Source organism: Peromyscus californicus, unplaced genomic scaffold, assembly GCF_007827085.1.
Source record: "Peromyscus californicus insignis strain IS unplaced genomic scaffold, ASM782708v3 Scaffold_15__1_contigs__length_86483966, whole genome shotgun sequence".
Taxonomy (NCBI): Eukaryota; Metazoa; Chordata; class Mammalia; order Rodentia; family Cricetidae; genus Peromyscus; species Peromyscus californicus.
This window is the reverse complement of record NW_026294447.1, coordinates 72,479,423-72,499,215: the sequence shown is the minus strand read 5'-3', so window position 1 is coordinate 72,499,215 and position 19,793 is coordinate 72,479,423. Positions and strand designations below refer to the sequence as shown.

The 19,793-nt window shown below is 44.7% G+C and overlaps 1 protein-coding gene across 7 annotated transcripts in view; it reads left to right on the top strand.

Moving 5' to 3' along the window:
* Rgs6 (regulator of G protein signaling 6) overlaps positions 1-19,793 on the top strand; it is a 564,321-nt gene that overhangs the window by 308,717 nt on the left and 235,811 nt on the right. The window lies entirely within an intron of this gene.

Sequence of the window (19,793 nt, the reverse complement as noted above, 5' to 3'; positions counted from 1 at the left end):
ACTTGTAACCATATCATAATGTAGAAATGCATTAAGTCCAACTTTAAAAGTCCCCATAGTCCATAAAAGTCCAAAGTCTCTTCTGAAACTTAGGGCAATATCTTAAATGCAATCTCCAATAAAATTAAGATAAAAAAAACTTGATCACATACTTCCAGCATATATTGGCACAGGATATACATTTCCATTCCTGTGGTGATATTTTGTTTGTATTTTAACAAATAAAATTTGCCTGAAGATCAGAGGACAGAGCCAGACACTAGATTAAACATCGGGGCCAGGCAGTGGTGGCACATACCTTTAATTCTAGCACTTGGGAGGCAGAGATCCATCTGGATCTCTGTGAGTTCAAAACCACCCTGGATTACATGAGACTAATCCAGTCTAAAAGAGAAACAGAGCCAGGCAGTGGTGGCACACACTTTTTATCCCAGTACTTGGGAGTCACACACCTTTCATTCCAGCACTAGGAAGGTTGAGACAGGAAGTGATATGGCTAGGCAGAGAAAAGAATACAAGGCAGGAGGAAACAGGAGTTCGGTGCCCTTTTGGCTAAGGACCCAGGGACATTCAGTTTGAGGATTCATGGAGACAGGATCTTCCCTTTATGGCTGAGGAGTTTGGCAAGGTAAGAAATGGCTGTGACTTGTTCCTTTGTCTCTCTGATCTTTCAGCATTTACCCCAATATCTGGCTCTGAGTTTTTATTATTAAGACCAATTAGGATTCATGCAACACATTCCAAAAGGGAGGGAAGAGAACACAGTGATGAAATATTGGACCAAAGCAAGACCAAAAACCACCTGGGCAAACTCCAGACTCTGCATCTCCATGTCTGGTGTCAAAATGCTCTTCAGATCTCCAACTCCTTTCAGCTTAGCTGACTGCAACACACTTCTTTCTGTTGCACTGGTTCCACTCCCTGTTAGCAACTTTCCTCTTTAGGTATCCCACGACTCTGGCATCTCCAACATTTTGAGGTCTCCAAGGCAATCGAGCTTCACCTTTACAGCTTCACACAATGGCCTCTCTAGGCCTCCATGCAGGGATGCCCCTGCCATACATCTGGCCTCTGGGGCTTTCCTTAGTCTTGGAGGGAGATTCCATAACCCCTTTCTTCCATCCTTGACTCTAAAGCCAGAAGCCAAAGCTGCCAAGTTCTCCTGCTTGCTGGGGCTAGAACACAATCCCCTTACTCAATTACGTCTTCACCCGCTTTCTGTTTTCCATGGTTTCCTTCACTGACTGTGCTTGGCTGTACTAAAACTCGATCTGTAGACCAGGCTGGCCTCAAACACATAGATCCACCTGCCTCCGTCTCATGAGTGCTGAGATTAAAGATATGCACTGTCACACCAGTCTCTAAGCTTTCCTTTAATTCATTTTCACAAGTTGGAAGCTTAGCTGGGTGGGGTCTTGGCCTGGGGTCACCACTCCCTTTATCCCATTTAATAATAAATAATAATAATATAAGGGGTTTTCTTTAATCTGTTTATCTCCTTCAACACAGGATTCATCGCCATTCCATTTCCTGGTGCCCCCTTTCCCCTTCAACTGTACTTTTTGTGTTCCTCCTTGCTCAGTTTACTCCTTTTCGTTATTGATCTTCATAAGAGCGAACAGAACACTAATAACCACACAAGAGTTAATACTAGGGTCTTTTGAAATCTCCTCTGCAAATACAACTAAGCCAAAACTCTTCAATTTAGCCTCAGGCAAATTTGAAGGATAGGGAGGAGGTGAGCAAGAACAGAAAAGCAGCCACATTCTTCACCAAAATATCACAGAAATAGTCTCTAGGTCACATAAAAATAATCTTCTCCTCTGAAACCTCTTGAGCCGCGCCCCCTCCCCATAGTTCAAATCACCCTCAGTACCACTGTCTTCCATGTTACTACTAGGATGGCCCATTAAGCCCCACCTAAAGCATTCAACTACTTTTTTAAAATCCAAAGTCCCAAAGTCCATATTCCTCCAAGAGAAAGCACGGTGGGGGTCTGTCACAGCAATACCCCAGTCCTGGTACCAACTCCTGTCTAAGTTAGGGTTTCTATTACTGTGAAGAGATACCATGACCATGGTAACTCTTATAAGGAAAATATTTAGTTGGGGGCTGGCTTAAAGGTCAGAGGTTTAGTCCATTATCAACATGGCAGGAAGCATGGCAGCACATGGTACTGGAGAAGGAGCTGAGAGTTCTACATCTGGACCCACAGGCAGCAGGAAGAAACCATGAGCCATGAGCCTGGCCTGAGCATTTGAGACCTCAAAGCCCACCCCTAGTGACGTACTTCCTCCAACAAAACCATACCGATTCCCGAAAGGCCACACTTCCTAATAATGCCATTCCCTGTGAGCCTGTGGGAACCTTTTTCTTTCAATCCACCACAACAAGGCACAGATGAACAAGAAAAAAAAAAGTTGCTCAAAAGCTGTCTTGAGATTTCAGAGTTAATTACTACGGTTTAGTGGAACAAGCAGAAGAAGGGTGTCAGGAAAGCCTACTGAAGGCAGAGGGCTGGATTGGTTGGGAGACTGGGAAGCCTGGGATCAAGCAGAGTTAAACCCAGGTCTTCTACACTGAGGAGTCTCTAAAGGTTACCCTATTCCAAATCAGAGAGGGACACAGTCTTACAAGGGGATAATTCCTTTAAAAGTACAAATTTTCAGAGCTCCTCTTTTAGATGTATTTGCTCAAAATAACCAGATGAAAATAAGCCTTATGCTAAAAAACCAAGCATATTTGAGGTGGCACATTTGGGGGTTGCATACCCTGAAGCCCATCACTTCCACATTCTCTCTATGTGTCTCTCCAAATTCATGTATGGTAAACTTAATCCCCAAGGCAACAGTGTTGGGAAGTGATGCCTAATAAAAGAGATTGGGCCATGAGGCCTTGACTCATGAATGGATTTGTTATTGAGGACAAGGGTATCAGTTATCCACAAGATTGGATTGTGGTAAAGCAAGTTCAGTACCATTGAGTTCTGACTCTCAACATGATGAGGAGAGGTGGTGATGCCTTCACCAAGCTTTGTGTGACACATCAAGAATGTGCTCACCAGTTACAGCCTCTTGATCTTAGGTGTACCAACTTCAATAATCATGAGACAAGCCCCACTGTCTTTTCTTTGGAAATTACTAACTTCAATGATCATGAGACAAGCCCCACTGTCTTTTCTTTGGAAACTACCCAGTCTACGACATTCTGTGACCGCCACACAAAATGAACTAAGGCAATGTCTTGATGAAATCTGATAGAGGGCTGGCCTGTCCAAACTGCCATGTGAACAGAGTGAGGGATCCATTTGTAATTGTGTTTTTCAGTTTAGATTTGTGCAGTAAAAGAGTGATGAAGCCAACACTTGGAGTCAATCGAGGACAGAGAAATGAAACAATTGTTAAAAAAAAGCATGCATTCCCCTTTGTTTCACGATCATCATAGTCTACAAAGTCTCCTACGAGTTCTCCTTACGGGAATTCTTTTAGAATCCTTCTGTATTGAATTTTTATACACACACACACACACACACACACACACACACACACACACACACATGCTTTAAAGTGATTCTTTTGTGCTCTTTGCTTTTATGTGCATTTGAAGTAAACAAAAATCCCAAGAGATGTGAAACATTAACAGGAGCTTTCAAAACAGAAGAGTGCAGCTGAGGGACTCAGGGCACTCCTATTGTCCCAGCTACTCCGAAAACTAAAGCAGGAGGATTGTGAGTTTGAGGCTAGTCCAGGGTACATAGAAGAAAAATCCAATCAGTGGATATAATGGTTAGCACTAACCATCAGCTTGAAGTGCTCTAGCACTGACAAGCTGGGGGACAAGTCTGGGGGGGGATTCCTAGATAGATTAAGTGAAGTGAGAAAATCTTTCCCAAATGTGGGTGGCACCATTCTGTGGGCTTAAGCTCTGGGCTGCATGAAAAGAAGAACTCAGGCTGAAAAAAAAAATACCATTCATCACTCTGCTTCCTGACTATGGACGCAACATGCCCAACCTCTTCCTACTCACGCCACCACACCTTCCCTGCCATGACAGACTGTCTCCCCTGGAACTGTAAGCCCAAATAAACCCTCCTCTCTTTAAGTTGCCTTTATCAGCAATGAGACAAGGAAATAATGCAGTTGGGTATATTTGTGATGTAAAAGAAACTTACAGGATCTAGGAAAGGAGGGGAACATATTCTGGTTTTCAAAATTAAACTGTTTTCTTTAACCCAGGACTGAGCCATCTGCTGATCTGAATTTAAGTCCTGTTTAACAGTTGGATATTTTACGACATTATTTTATGTTAATGATTACCACCCCTCATGGGAAATTTGCTAGGGAACTAAAGCCAGTTCCTGAGTGAGTAATATTGTTGGATTGAAGACAGAGCTGAACTAAAAGCAACACATGGTATTAGTGCTTGTACTATAGGATGGAGTTGCCTGTATCTTTTCTGTCCACAGATCTGAACAGAAGTAGAAGTCCCTGGAGGGTTAAGAAAAAAAAAATCACAAGGAATTCTAATGCATCCAAAATCAAACATTATCTGTTAGCTAAACGTGTAATATGATCTGCTCATGTGTATAACCAACATTTATTTTCAAATGTATGTGTAGGCTTGATTGACAGACAATAATGAGCTTTAAAAAGCATTACATGGCTGAGTATAGCTCAGCAATATACTTCTAGTATGTGCAAGGTCCTGGGATCACCCTAAATAAATAAACAAATCTTTCTACCAGTTACTTTAGAAATAATGGATGATGGATTAAGTCCCAGTGTTACAGAAGTTAGCAAGACATCCCGAAGTCAGACAGACGCACAGACAAACAGGTAGTTATAATCTATGATACTAGTGAGGCTAGTATCAGTCTCATGTCTGTCGGTGGTATACACTCAGGATTCCATAACTCTAGAAACAATGCTGTAAAGCTAGCATGTCTGCCCCCATCCCTCTGTGAGCCAGTACAGATCTGTCCAAGTGTTAATTAGCAATCCCAGGAGAAAAGCGCCGTCATTCACACTTTCCTAGGAGTTACTGTCGGATAGAGTGTCTGCTTACAATAATGATTAAGACGTTTTAGCTGGATGCACATCCCCAGTATAGTGCTGCTCCAGCAAGCACAATAGCCATGACTCGGAAAGTTGGTAAGGATCAAAACGCATTGGCATGAAAGGGTGGAAAATCATGATGCAATATATTCATTTAATTTTATAGAGGAAGCCCCCACAAAATATTCAGAGAGGTAAAGTGACTTTTTCTGGATCTATGCTTTATTAAATTTCAGTCTAGTTTTGGTGGGGGCGGTGGTGGTTTTTTTATTTAATTTTGGTTTTTTGAGACAGGGTATGCCTGTATTCCTGTCTTGTCTAGAACTCACTATGTAGACTGTTGGTTTTCCTCTGGCATAGCAGCCGCCACTGAGTCTACTGCTATTTCAGACAGTAATTGTGGCTCCAAAGTTACTTGCCTGCTTCTCAGGCAGCAGCCAGGCAGGACTTTTATGTCCCCCTGCATCTGCCTCCTACCACTGCCACTAAATGTAGTTTTTAACTAAATCTCTATTGCTCTATTTGTCAATAAGACTTGGGAGTCAGAGGCTGGGGTGAAAACCTGCTAGCTCAGAGAGGTTGAAGAGCAACTCTTTGCCAGTGTCTCAGAAAGAAATCATCCTGCTGCCAAACCAAAAAAGACTCCAACACTCAAAGTCTCTCCTTACAATTTCCTGTGCATCTCTCTATGTGCATCTCTCTATGTGCATCTCTCTATCTGTTTTCCAGACTCCCTCTGCTCTCCATGATTACTTTCTGTCAACTAGTTCCTGGCTCTGCCTCCTGACCCAGGGTTGATTTTATTTAATTAACACAACCTTGGAGTTCATAGTGTGGTCAAATATCTTGAAACAGTAGACCAAGCTAGTCTCATGTGTTTGCTTCTGCCTCCTGAGTGCTGGAATTAAAAGGCGTGTGCCATGACTTCCAGCTAGGATCATTTCTTAAGGTCTTGTATGTAGGCATATGTGTGGTCAGCCCACACAGCTGGCTCAGTAGGACAAGTGTGGTCAGTGGTGGTTTTCTTCCCAAATACCTTTTCTTTTTTTCCTGAGAGTATTATAGTCTCTGAACAGTCAGGGGACTGAAAGTGGCTGCTTGTCATGTCTCATTCATGTCATCTTTTCTACATCAGTGAGCTTGCTTTCCACTGTGACAGGACACCTGACAGAGCAACTTAAAAGGAAGACTTGGTCATGGATTCAGAGGGTTGAGGCCATAGTTGTACTTGGGCAGAATATCTTGACTAAGGGAGCCTATTTGAGTTCCTGCTTAAGCCCCTGCCCCTACTTTCTTCAAGATGATCTGTGACCTAGAGGCTGAAATACACCCTTTCCTCCCCTAAGTTGCTTTTGGTCAGAAGGTTTTATCCCATCAACAGGAAGGACATGAGGAGACCTGAGAACTTCTTCCTCCATCTGGGCATACCTCCAAGAGTTTCTATCACCTTCCAAAATCCTCCCATGACCTGAGGACCAAACATCCAAGCCCAGAACAGTCATTTCATATTCAAACGATAAAACTTGGCTATAAATAACTTTGGACAATAAAATGTGAGCAGAAAAGGTGTCGTTATCTATCCTCACAAATACTGCTATTGCAGGTGTGTGTCATCAAGCCCGATTAGGTCTTTTGTTTGATAGCTTGGACCTGTGACTCCCTTTGTCTTGTCTCCTTTCACACATATAGCCCATCCATAATTTAACATTGCATGCACCAGAGTTCCCCTTTTCCACAATCCCTGTCCCTTCCCTCAGTTCTGGTCAGTTGCTTCTCTGTGTAATATGTTAGCCAGCAACCTTAAATCATTGTACAGATTGAGCTTCCCTCAGTTCCTATGCTCTAGAGAGGACACATGAAGGAGGAGGACTATACTTCCACGTCTCAAGACTAAATCTTGAGGAACCTCCAAGACAAAAGGCAGAAACTCCCTCAGAGAACATCCAGTCCCTGCGGGCGGAGCTCTGGACCTCAGGGAGTCAGAGGCACTAAGGGAAAATTCCCCTGTGCCATCTGAGGGGATGAACTGACAACAGACAGGTAAAGAAGATACAAGACAAGATACACAACTTTATAAATGTGCCCAGGGAAGAGTCTCGGGGTGTGACTAATCAATAGCTCATTGAGGGGGAAATGCTTATAATCCCATCATTGTAAGACAAAATAGAATGGAAAAATACAAGCAGTTGTGAGGGGTTGTAAATGATTATTAGGGATAAGGAATGGACCTGGGAAACAGAAATGAACTTGTGAAATTATCTTCACTGGAATTTGAATGAGCCTAAGAGACAGATATTATGCTGTGAAAAGAGTCCATCCAGGTGTGGCTACATGCCTAGGTCTTTCTTCTGTAGATAACTGGTTTTCAGGGAAGTGAGGAAAGGTAATTACATTCTATTTGGTGGGACCCAAGTCTTAAGGTGGTGAGGTCTCCTGTGCCTGCAGGAAAGGAAGTTGATCCAGAGGGGAAAGAGATGGGAAGATGAAATAGCTGGATTCCAAGCAGCAGATCAAGGATCCTGAAGGAATCATGTTCTGAGTGCCAACAGGGTCTAGGCTCATCCACACCTTAGCAGTGGGTCATGCTTCCTGTGTTTTCTTCCTACCATCATTTATAGAGATCTTTATCATAAAGATTTATCATATCTTTATCATGTTGTATACTAGTATTTTAGTCATAGCAGCATAGGTGAGCCTGGATACAGATCAAGACACACTTGAGTTTATAGATAACGTCAGCCTGTTGATACTGTAACAAATGCCTTAGATAATTGGCTTATGAAAAAGGAAAGGGTTTTGTTGGCTCACAGTTTCAGAGGCCACAGTTCATGACTGGTTGACCATGATGCTTTGGGGCTTATGGTAAAGCAATGCATCATTGTGACAGTGTGTAGTAAAACTGTTTCACCCCATGTCCTGGACAGACAGACAAGAAGAAAAGCTGGGTCTTTAGTATCCCCTTCCAGTTCATGTCTACAATGACTTGAGGACTTCCTACTAGGTTTTACCTCCTCCCAGCAGTGTCATGAGAGGGCCTTTGGGAGATACTTATCCAAGCCATAAGCTCCTTAGAGAGAAGATAGCTGTCTATACAAGGCCACTAGGGGAAGACCTGGCATGGGTAGAGAGGGAGAAAGGTGAGGTGGGGGAGAGAGAGAGAGGAGAGGGGAAGAAGATCAAGCATCTTTATCAGAAGGAAAGGATACTGGGCTGGTTTACAGCTAGCCAACTTGAACAGATTATCTGATGGCTGGCCATAGGGCAATCACAGTAGGTACACAGTGGTCCAGAGTGGTTAAAGAAAAGGGGTTGGGAGTATAGAGTTAGCTGATTACTCAAGAAGAGAACCTGATTGGTTTCTGAAATTACGGTCAAAACAACCCCCTATATGTGCATACACACACACACACACACACACACACACACACACACACACACACACACACACACACAATTGCTAAGATAAGATACCAAAATTCCAGGAGTCATATAGCTACCATAATTCCATCATGATTTTTGGCAACATTCAAGTTCTTTTGGTATATATTAAAAGTTTTACATTTTAAATGATCAAAGTAACCCCTGTGCTTGGTGAACAGCACAACGCTTTACTTCATTCAGTTTTAGAATTTCATTTGTGTAACTAGTGACTACAGGCAATTGTTAACCTAATGGTGTGGGGCTTTGATCAAGGCCTCTCTGGGACCTCTGAAGGGTATGTACACACCCTCAAACATGCCATCAGATGGTCAGCACCTCTCAGAGGAGTGCTCAGAATTCTCTTAAAACACTTTCATCTTCAGTAGTGTTCGAAGTTGCTCTGGAAAGCAGAATTAGCTGGCACTGTGTCTTTGTTTTGTTCTGCTGAAGTTGTGATGGCCCAAGTAGATGACCATCTAGACATTTGCTAGATTGACTGTGTGTCCTGACAAGCATTGAGCAGAGTTCTACAAGACACTTAGATTCTTCAAAACTATTTCATAGCATTTCCCCTACACATTTGGATCCCACTGATAGCTCAGGAATCAGGCAATAGCTGAGGAGCCTTGAAGGCTGAGTCCTTAACATGGGAGATGAGAGAAGGGCCTTCGTCATGACTCTGGTCAAAGGCCAACAGACCCATAACCAGCCCACACCCTCCGTGTCACCCAGCACAGGGCCCTGCAGCTAGGAGAAGAGCTTGGGAAGCAGGGAGCTTCTGCCACTTAAGCCGGCTGGAAACCCTGCACCTTCAACATTATTTATAGGGAAAGAAATGAAGAATAAGGACACTACTGAGTCAGAACAACAAATTCCTTAAGACCTGGGAACATCTTGTGCTCTTATACGGTTATAATTTAATCCAAATACGTTGGAACAGCACCATAATTCAATTTGAGGCAAACAGCGGCTTTGTACACAGCTGATTCATTTTAGAGCTCTCCGGAGATTTGATTACAGAAAAATTCAAAGAATTTCTTTGTGCTCGGTCTCCCTCACAAAGCCACCCTAAGGCCTGATTTGAGAGACTCTGGTACAGTGAGGTAGCTCTCCTCAGACACGCTCAAAGACATCCCACGCCATCTTCACCAGGCACAATTAAATCAGGGCTCATATAGTGTATCCCATCAGATTCCTGGCCCAGTTCTCAAGCTGGGGGTGCCAATTCAAAGACCAGGCAGTTAATTCATTGTTAGAAGAATGCCAGACTTTAAGGTCTTCAGAAGGGATGTCCTACTCTGTACTCTCTAAGGGGTATCACTTACTGGGTGATTATATTGTGTTCTAGGGAACCAAGCCACTTTACAATTCAGGGGCTTTGAGAAACACCTCCGTCAGTGTCTAGAGGAGTGTGAGTGGGTAACTGAGTTTCAAATTTCTTCTATATGCATACATGGCATTTTTGCTTTGTTTTGTTTGTGTGTGTGTGTATGCACACGTGTATGCATGTGGGTGTACATTTGTGGATGTGAAAGGCCAGAGGTCAGCCACATGTCTTCTTCCTTAGGAGCTATGCACCTTGGGTTTTTAGACAGGGTCTCTCATTGGTCTAGAGTTCTCTGCGTATCAGAAAGCACTAGAGATCTTCCTGTGTCCACTTCTCTAGGTCTGGGATTATAAATCCAGCTCCCATGTTCTTTTTATTAATATCCAAGGAGCTCTTGATTTGAAACCGGAAGAGAGAGGCTGAGTCTTCACACTTATTAACTATCAGGTTAGCCTTGTGAAGCCTTGATTTATTCATTCATCAAATAGCACTGAGAAGGCCTCTTTCCCAGAGATGGCTAAAAAGCCATTTATCCTCAGCTTTGTGTCATGGGGGACTTAAAGGAGACCTATGTGTTTGTATAAACGACATCATGGTGACATACATTAAGAGGAGACAGGCAAAGGTGGGGGTGGCAGTATCGCGTGAGACCATGAGGTCGCACCTTTGTGTAGATCTGCCTGTTTGCTGGGCGTGGCCAGGTCCCAGCTTTGCTTCTGTACTTCCTAGCTGCTAGAGGAATGGACTCCTTAAACTGTGTCGGTGAGATCAACTCCAAACCAGGAACAGGGGGAGATGGGGAAATGCTCTGCTCTTAGTACCTCGGCTGAAAGACTCAAGGTCTGCAGAGACCAGACTGTGTGTAGTGCAGCCAACAATGCCTGCTGTGTCTCGAGATTGCAAACTGGCAACCACACATGCCAGCATATGTGGGCGGTTTGTTTGATTTTGTTTTGGCTTGATATCGAAAAATTTCTGATTAAATATATTTCAGAAATCAGATTTCACAATAACTGAATCCTTAAATCTCCTTTAAAAAGCAGATAGTCAACATTGGCATTGAGCAGCCATTTGTGGGGGTTCTTTCTAGTGTGGCATGTGGTTTCAGGTTTGCCACAGTCCCCCCTATTCCCTACTGCCTTACTTCCTGCACTGTTTATCCCACTAGGCAATTTGGCATCTGATATAATGAATCCTAGCTAAAACCCCTTATGGCGGGTTCAGCAAACATTTTATAAGCCTGATATTCCCCAAGGGGGTTGATTTGGAGAACGTGTGGGAGCATGCTGACATATGGTAGGTACAACACCCTAGTACGAGAAGTGTAGAGTTTGGTTGCTGCTAATAGTACTGTGAAATCGGGTCACCATTGGGAATAATGCTTACTGAGCAGGAATGTCAGGTAGTTAACAGCCTTAGCAGGCATGCTTATACATCTTCCCAAACAGTCCCCCAGTAAGGGGTTGCACAGCGTATCCATTCTAACTTCTCTTTAGTCAAGTGAAAAATCTTAATATTTCCTTTAAGGTTTCACATAGCTGAATATTTTAATCAGAAAAATGATACCATAGCAAAAATGTGACGTATGTATCTCACTAAATGCATACAGAATGATTTTCATGTTACAGTGTGTAATTGGAATCGTTACTGATTTTGTGGAATCTGTGGTATTGAGAGTTTGATTTCACTTTAGCCTTTTTTTTTTAAGACAGGTTCTCACTATATAGTCCAAGATAACCTGTTACTCACTTTATTGCCCCATACCTTGACCTCACAATCCTCCTGCCTCACCCTCCCAAGGATGAAAATTATATGCCAGGCTTCTTACAGTTGATATTTTTGTCAAGGTTTGTTTCTGGCTTCTACACTGCAGTGAGATGTTTTTAACACCAAGCTGCTAATTTTCTAGAAATACAACTTGAAATGAGGATGTTGACTGGGGCTTTCCCAATTATAAAAAGAAATTGAGACCCCCAAACTAAACATGGCTGCCAGTTCCCCGGTGTCGTTAGGGGCTGGAGAGATGCTTCCCAAGTTAAGAGTGCTTATTGTTCTCAAAGAGGCCCAGGTTGGGTTCCCAGAACCCACATCAGGCAGCTCAGAACTGCCTGTAACTCCAGACACACACACACACACACACACACACACACACACACACACACACACACACACACAAACAAATAAATCCTTAAAAAATGTTTAGACATGGACAGTACATGAGTACTTAATGGAAGGGTAAAAGGTGGTCTAGTGACTGACACTCCATCACAGATCCAGCCCACACTGGAGATGACTGAAGATTCAGCAGACACCTCTAGCATCATGGGACATTTCTCCTCCCTACTGTGAGGATTAGAAGGAGGGTGCTCTCCCGATCCCCGCCGCCCTGCATCGGGAATGAAGGACTCTCACCTAGTGATTTGAGTTATGGCAATAATAGGAAACGGCACCTCACCATCCTGTTGGATGCCTGCTCTGTGGCCTCCAGGCCCATCGGAAATGAGTACAGAGGGGGGTTGGGAGTGTGTGGGTGTGGATCCAGGTGCCTGCTCCCAATGTAAAGAATTTCATGGATACCAAGTAGCTCAGTGAATTCAGGAAAGTGAGACAAATAAGGTGTTCAGCAGTCAGCCAACTCAACTTTCACCATTTGGCAGGGAAGTGCATATTCTCATTGGACTGTGGAACATAAAGAAGGGCATATCTGGAGCAATTATTGTTGGGTCCCTGCCCAGAAAAACAAATAGCTGTTCGGGATGAAGTGAACCTGACAATTAGGACTGGGAAGTGTATGCTAATGTAGAAGGGGTGTGTGTGTGTGTGTGTGTGTGTGTGTGTGTGTGTGTGTGTGTGTGTAGGGTAGAGGTCGCAAAAGCCAGTCAAACCTAAAAATGTACCCAATGGAGGTTCAAGTATGGCACTAGTTCGCTAGCACAGACAACCTTGGTATCCAAGGGGAGAACTGCAAGTTGGAATAAAAAGATATTCAGCCACCCATCCACGGATGCCATTTTTGCTGTTGACCTTTGGAGGAACCAGAGCACCTGGAGATAGCATGAATGGAAGACATGTGGCATAAAGGCAAAGGCCGTGGGTCCCCTCCCAACTACAGGCCATACAGTAGGAGACAAGGGCAGATTGCTTTTGTCCCACAGCTGGGCCCAGGGAGCTCTGACATCAGGTCTCTGTCACCCCCATAAACCCTTCCTGTGGTGGTGTTGAACTGGAGCAGCTCCAGTCTGACCTGGTGTCAGCATTCACAACCTTCTCTCTCCTGAGTCAGCTTTGATTGCCGTGACTGGAGTGGGGATCAACAGCTACGTGGATGCATGCCCTACCCTAAGGGTTACGAGTTGCAACCCGAGGTGCTGGGAGACCGGCTTTCCAGGCAGAGCTATTGGTGTGGTCTGTCTGTAATCTCTCCCTCTTGGTTTCTGAGTCTGTGTATTTGTTCTTAGTTATTTGTTTAATTGCCAGGAAGAGGTTTAGATTTATTCATTTTGTTAACTACTCAGAGGTTCTATAAATGTCACTAAAACTTGGTGAAAATCAAATGGTGTCACACTGGCTTCTGTGAGGGTTGCTCTGTGGACTCTTCAGATAAGCAACCTCACCACCCCCTGGAGACTGACATTTTGGGCCTCAGACTCCTCTAGTCTTCCAGCCTTGAAGCTTCTCTGCTGGGGTCTGAGCATCCATGTCTCTCAAAATCCTAACTTCTAAGACAGTGCTACTTGGGGCCTGTGGGAGGAGGTTGAGTCACAGAGGTTGGCCGGCAGAACAGTCCAGGACCCTGTTAGACAGGCTTTAGAGACCCTTCCATCACGTGTGGACAGAGACAATGACCCTCTACAGAATACAGTGGGCCAGATTCCAGGCTACACGCACCTTAGCCTTACACTTGAACTTGACCAGAACTGTATGAAATAAAAGTCGATTGTTGATCAGCTGTCCCCAGTCCCCAGCATCTCGTTATAGCAAACCCAAATGGACCAGACCCCTAGTTACAGTTATCTCATGTGGTTGTGGGTACCAGATCCTCCATCTGGAAGTCTTGGTTCAAGGATGTCCTGGAACTGAGTTTCCATTTTAGAGAAGCTGTACTGTACTGAGTATGTGTTTTATACTGATGTCCCTGAGGAGTCTAGGGTGACAGCCAGGACTCCATCTCATTAACAATCCTGCCATGAAGCATTTGAGTATTAACACTATGTGAGATAAAGAAGGGTCATGGTAGGCTCACATTCCTTCAGCTCTTGTTTTCTACAAATGAGTTGTGAGAAAGGCTTGTTTCCAGGACCCTGCTTTTCAAAATTATAAAAAGGACTGAGTGTGTGTTTATTTGTATATAATGAGTGCTCAAGAATGTGCCTGTTGAAATGTTGGTGCCTCTGACAGCTCTCCACAAAATGTAGAACCTGAGAAACATTTGAACTTAAAGGACTCAGCAGCACTTTCCAGTGTTAAGAATGCAAACAGGTCCACAATGGTAAATAGCTATGAAAAGTTGACCTTGTACGTGCCTTGCACATATACTATACCCATACAGCTATAGAACACACATGTACATATAGCGTGCGTGCGCATAAACACACACACACACACACACACACACACACACACACACACACACACACGGTGGGGGGGAGTTTATTAAAATTGGTTCAGTCTGTCACTCAGGTCTAAATCTCTGTTTCTAGCAACTCTCTGGGGTTTCCACAAAGGGATTTTCCAAGCCTTCTCTCTACACAAAAATGAGGATACACTTACAGACATGAAAATAACTCTAACATCCAAAAATGACTTGATTTCCCACTTGGAATCCTCCAGTTGAAGATTCGTTCAAATTTACGGTGCTTGGTCTCTCCCAAGGAGAGTCAGAGGGCAGAATCAATTCTTGTTTTGCTAATATCCCTGCCAGCTTGTGTCAACCATTTCCTGTCAACCATCACAGCCACGTCAGTTATCCCATCTGTCAACTGCAGAGTCTTTGATGGACTTCAACAAATCATGTTTTCAGTAATTTGCTAATGCTACATGCCGGTGCTTGCCAACTGTCCAGGTTGAATGACAGGTACCTCTGCCTGAAGCCTGCTGGGGGGTGCTGAAGGAGGGGCTTAAACGATTATCCTGTTTATCCAGAGGATCACATGTAAGCTGCTATGAGTATGGGAGAATGGGACCATGTTGTTAGAATTATGGGAATTTACTTTGCAGATGCTCAGTGTGAAGACTTCAGGTCAGCTAAGTACATACGAAAAGTCTTCAGAGGAAAACATGTAAGGATTGACTCAGTACTGTTTAGTGCATGTGGTTAGTTAGGGATGTTGGTGCAGGACTCCCTGCTCTTGCATGAATAAGGTGTGTAAACCTGCAAGGCAAACGCCATCAGCAGGGTGGCATTTCCTGTCCAAGTCTATTGAGACCCACATCTGTCTTTCTTTCCACTTCCTGGGGAATCCAGCCACCTAGGTCAGCCTTAGCCCTGGGGAAATCCTCAGCCAGGGGCTGTTCAGTGTGCTCCAGGGCAGAGAACATCCCTTGGGAAGCTACAGTCAGGTTGTAGTGTTCTCTGTGTGTGTGTGTTGCCACACGACAGGGCATTTGATTTCATTCCACTAGGAGAGTGTTTCCAGGTAGGGCTTATGACCACCCTCTCCCCAGGGCACCCCCATGGCAGCCTGCTCTGACCACCAGAAGCCACACAGAGCTTCACTGAGAGCCACAGGCCTGTGCTGCATCACTCCGGTGGTTTGTCTTGTTGGGAGTCATTTCCCCTTTTCTCCTTGCCCACCCTTGCCTCTCACACTAGCACCTTCCTAGACTGGTCCATCCCTAGCCGACTTCATGTCCTTCTAGCTGGTCTAGACAAGGCTTGCCTTTGCGTTCCATCCAGCCTCAGGTTCCTGGTTCTGTCCAGCATCAGGCTCTTTCCTTTCAGCTTTTTACAGCTATTCGACTTCTGACTGGCACTTTTGATACCTCTCTGAGCTTCAGCCACACCATCTGGACAGGAGGAACAGCTCTCTTTCCTATTTCCTATTCTGTTTATCTGTGCCGCATTACATGGCACCTACAATCTACCCACAAAACTTAGTAACTTAAAATAAATGTTTTAGCTTATCATATCTTACAGCTTTGTGACCAGGAATTCCTGTGAGATTCAGCTGGGTCTTTTTGTTTTTGTTTTTTTTCTCTTGTGGCATCGGTTGAGACCACGCAGTGGTTTCAGTTGGCAGCTGGGTCTGCTGGAGGCTTCAGGATGTCCTGGATCACGTGCTTGGCACTTGGGTGGGGAGTTCAAAAGGCATACTCAAGTAGGACTGTCCACTGGAATGCTCACACATGGTGGCCTCAGAGGGGTCAGGCTTCTCTGCGCTGCCAGCTTCCCTGAGACTGGGGATTTCCAGAGAAGGGAAGTAGAAGGTGCTGGTCTCACAGATGTGGGCCCAGTGTCACTTCTGCGGTCTGCCAAGAAGTCCTGGTTTTAAGAGGAGAGAGCCTTGGGTTTACCTCACAGCAGGGTTCACTGCCACCTTTGACCCAGCACTTGCCTTACTTGTCTCTGGCTAAGGTTGGAGTGTCCCCTAAAAACTCCCACTGAAATTAGGTCGCCATCATGACAGCGTTAAGAAGTGAGGCCTTTAAGACTGGATTGGCCCTGAGGACTCTGCCCTCGTGAGTGGGCCAACACCATTATTGCAAGAGTCAGTGTGGTGGGCATGACCTCGTTGGAACAGTGAACTCTTTGACTTGGGTGGGCTGTGGGGGAACTCACCCCCATTTTTTTTCCCCAGGGTACTCTTGAGCATGGAGAAGTGAGAAATATTTAGATAAAAAAAATATAGAGGAGAGAGACAGATAGAAACATAGGATAGCCTCGGGAGGGCCTGGGTCAAAACCCACCAGCCCCATCTGTCTCTTCTAAAGGGCTATTTATAGAAATGCCAAGGGGTGGAACAAAAGACCTCCCCAGCACAGTCAAATGCAGATCCTTCTAAACACCTGGTAACCATGCATGTGGTCAATCCATCCCCTTATGCAACCCTGCTGTGTAAAGCAAGCTCAGATCCCACCAGGAAACCTCTGTGGACCCCAACAGTGGGCATTTCCTTGCTATTTGATGCTTCCCACCATGTGATGTAAAGAGAAAAGTGTGCCAGATGCTGGACCTAAGCTCCTGGATGTGCCAGCCTCCAGAACTATGAAGAATCACCTCTGTTATTTGTAAATTACCCAGTGTCAGGTGCGCTACTGTAGCATCAGAAAACATGGGGTAGCATTCTTAGTTTTGTGTTCCAATTCTCCAAAGCTGGACTGCCTCAGATATCTTTGGTCTTTGGGACAGGTATCAAGAAACATAAATCAAAAGGAAAATGGTCACTTTCTTGAAGCGGTATCATGGCTTTGGAGAGCAATTTGAAGAGCCCTCGATGATCACAGCCTTGGACTCAGAACTAAGTTGATAACAGCGTATGAGGTTTATTCCAAGGCATGGCAGGTTATGGTAAGGCATAGGGAACATGAGATGCTACTCTTTCTGCCCAAGAGTCAACTGAGTCAAGGCTAAGACAAGAGCAGTTTCTAGCAAGCAGAAGCAAGTTCATTTATCTCAGGGCCAGAACACTATAACCTGCACATCTTAGTACCACCCATGTTTATGCCCTGAGCTGAATGTGATTTCTACATTTCAAAATAAGTGAGAGAATATCAAAAGAAGAGTGTCTCCCGAAACACCCACCCACACACACACACACACACACACACACACACACACACACACACACACACACGAAATCCAAATTTCCCTTCCTACAAATGAACTCTGATTGGAACACAGCCTTGTTCAGTTGCTTACATGTTATTGTGGCCATTTTTATGACACAAAGGCAAGGGTAAGAGGTAGTGACAGAGATAGTATGTCCTGAAAAGCCCAAAATGTTTGCTATCTCACTCTTGACACGCCACTAACGTTTATTTTAATGGGGCCTCCCTAAGGTCAGTTGCATTTTTTCAAAGCTAGACTTGAGGTTCAAGGGTCCAGCAAGGAAAACAGAAAGCAGAGCTTCTGATTGGATGCTGCTATAGCTTGGGTGTAGAATGTCCCCCCAAGGGCCATTATGTTGAGACCTTGGTCCCCAGATTAGCACTGCTGGGAGGTAGTGGAAACATTAAGAAGTAGACTCTGGTGCGAGGTCTTTAGGTCATTGGGTACGTACTTTCGAAGGGAATTGTAGGATCTTAGGTTCTTCCTTTTCACTCTTAGCTGCTCAGCTACAAGGTGAGCAGTTTCGGTTCGCCACACACTCACTGCTCTTGCCATCTAGCACACCTACCAGACGCCTAAGAGCAAGGGGTCTGCCTGATCATAGCTCATCTAAAACTGTGAGCTTCCACAAACCTTTTCTCTTTATAACTTAATTATCTCAGGTATTTGTTATAGTAATAGAGATGAATGACACAGGTACCAATGTGACCGAGGAAAAGGTAAAAACTATCAAAGGCATTACCAGTAAATACGGCATCAGCTCAACTCCATGGAGAATATGGCTTACAAAAAAAAAAAAAAATCAGAGAAGAAACCAATTATTGGACTGGGAGAAGAATGGAAGATTTTAGTTGTTTGCGTTTTCCTCGCAGTTGACTCCCTCCCTTCGGCTCACTGTATCTTAATGACTTTAAATAGCAGACTAAGAACTATTTTTGTCTCAATACCCAATCAATTTCTACCCCCCAAAACAGCACGTGAATATTCTGTCCTTGTAGTTCCAGGGACACTGATGAGGCATCCCTTGTCCCCACACTCTCATGCACACACATGTACTCCCTTAGAAATTACATTGGAAGGAACAGATTTACCTTTCATATCTCCCCTCCCTCCTGCACAGCCCACAATCACCCTACCATCTTCTAAGTCCTCTGCCCACTGACAGCTTTGTCTTACGGTCCATGAGTCTGGAATCCCATACAATGCGAAGTAGCCCGCTCTGGTGCCAGCTCTAGTTTCCACCCTGGGTCCAGTTCTTGTTCTAGGCAAGTTCTTCTTCCTGGAGCATCACTGGTGCCCTCAGGAATTGATCTATTTATTTACGTTGTTGGGGGGGGGCGGTTGTGCCATGGCCCCTGTGGACATCAGAGGACAGCTTGCAGAAGTCAGTTCTTTCCTTCCATCACGTGGGCCCTGGTGACCAAACTCGGGTAGCCGGGCTTGGTGGCAGGTACCCTTAGGCACTGAGTCACTTTGCCAACTCTCGTGTCTTAAAAATGATAATCTGGTCCCCACATGTAAGCTGTCCCCCATGGTGTGGTATATAGAGGTTTCTGCTCTCCTGTTTTTCTCTTCTGTATTATTCTTTAATTTTTTTCTTTTAAATTCCATAGCAGTTACTTTTAAAAGCTCAACACTCAGTCTGATAAGCAATGAACTTTCTCTCCTGTCTGGTGTCTCCCTTCACCTGAGGGGAATGAGCTGCCCACTGTCCAGTACCGAGCACCAGAAAGAGGCTGCAGGGTGTGCTGAGAACTGTCTACCAAGGTGCCGCTTGGTCATTCTCCCCTGAAATGGGATTTCATTCACCAGTCACTGGCAACGGACTTTTCAGAACTTCACCAGCCCATCTTAGACATATTCTGTGGTGAGGAGAAGGGGTGGAAACGTGGAGCAGCCAGGGCAGAATGCTGCCCTGGGAGAATTGTAACAGCTACTGCATGTGTCTCCCACCCAATGCTCATGTGTTAGGAGCCCAACCCCCCATGTACAGTATCGGACAGTGGGGCTGAATAAGAGGGGTCAGGCTGAGGGTGGAGCAAGCAAGTTAATGGTGTACTTGCAGGAATGTGTTATTTAAGGGAATAATCGGGACTCTTCCCCTCCCCCTGGTACTGACACTCCTGTCTTCTGCCAGGGGCTGCCACACTTAGAAGGCTCTCATGAGATGCCAGCACCTTGGTATTGGATTTTTTTCGACCCCAGAATGAGGAGAAATAATTTT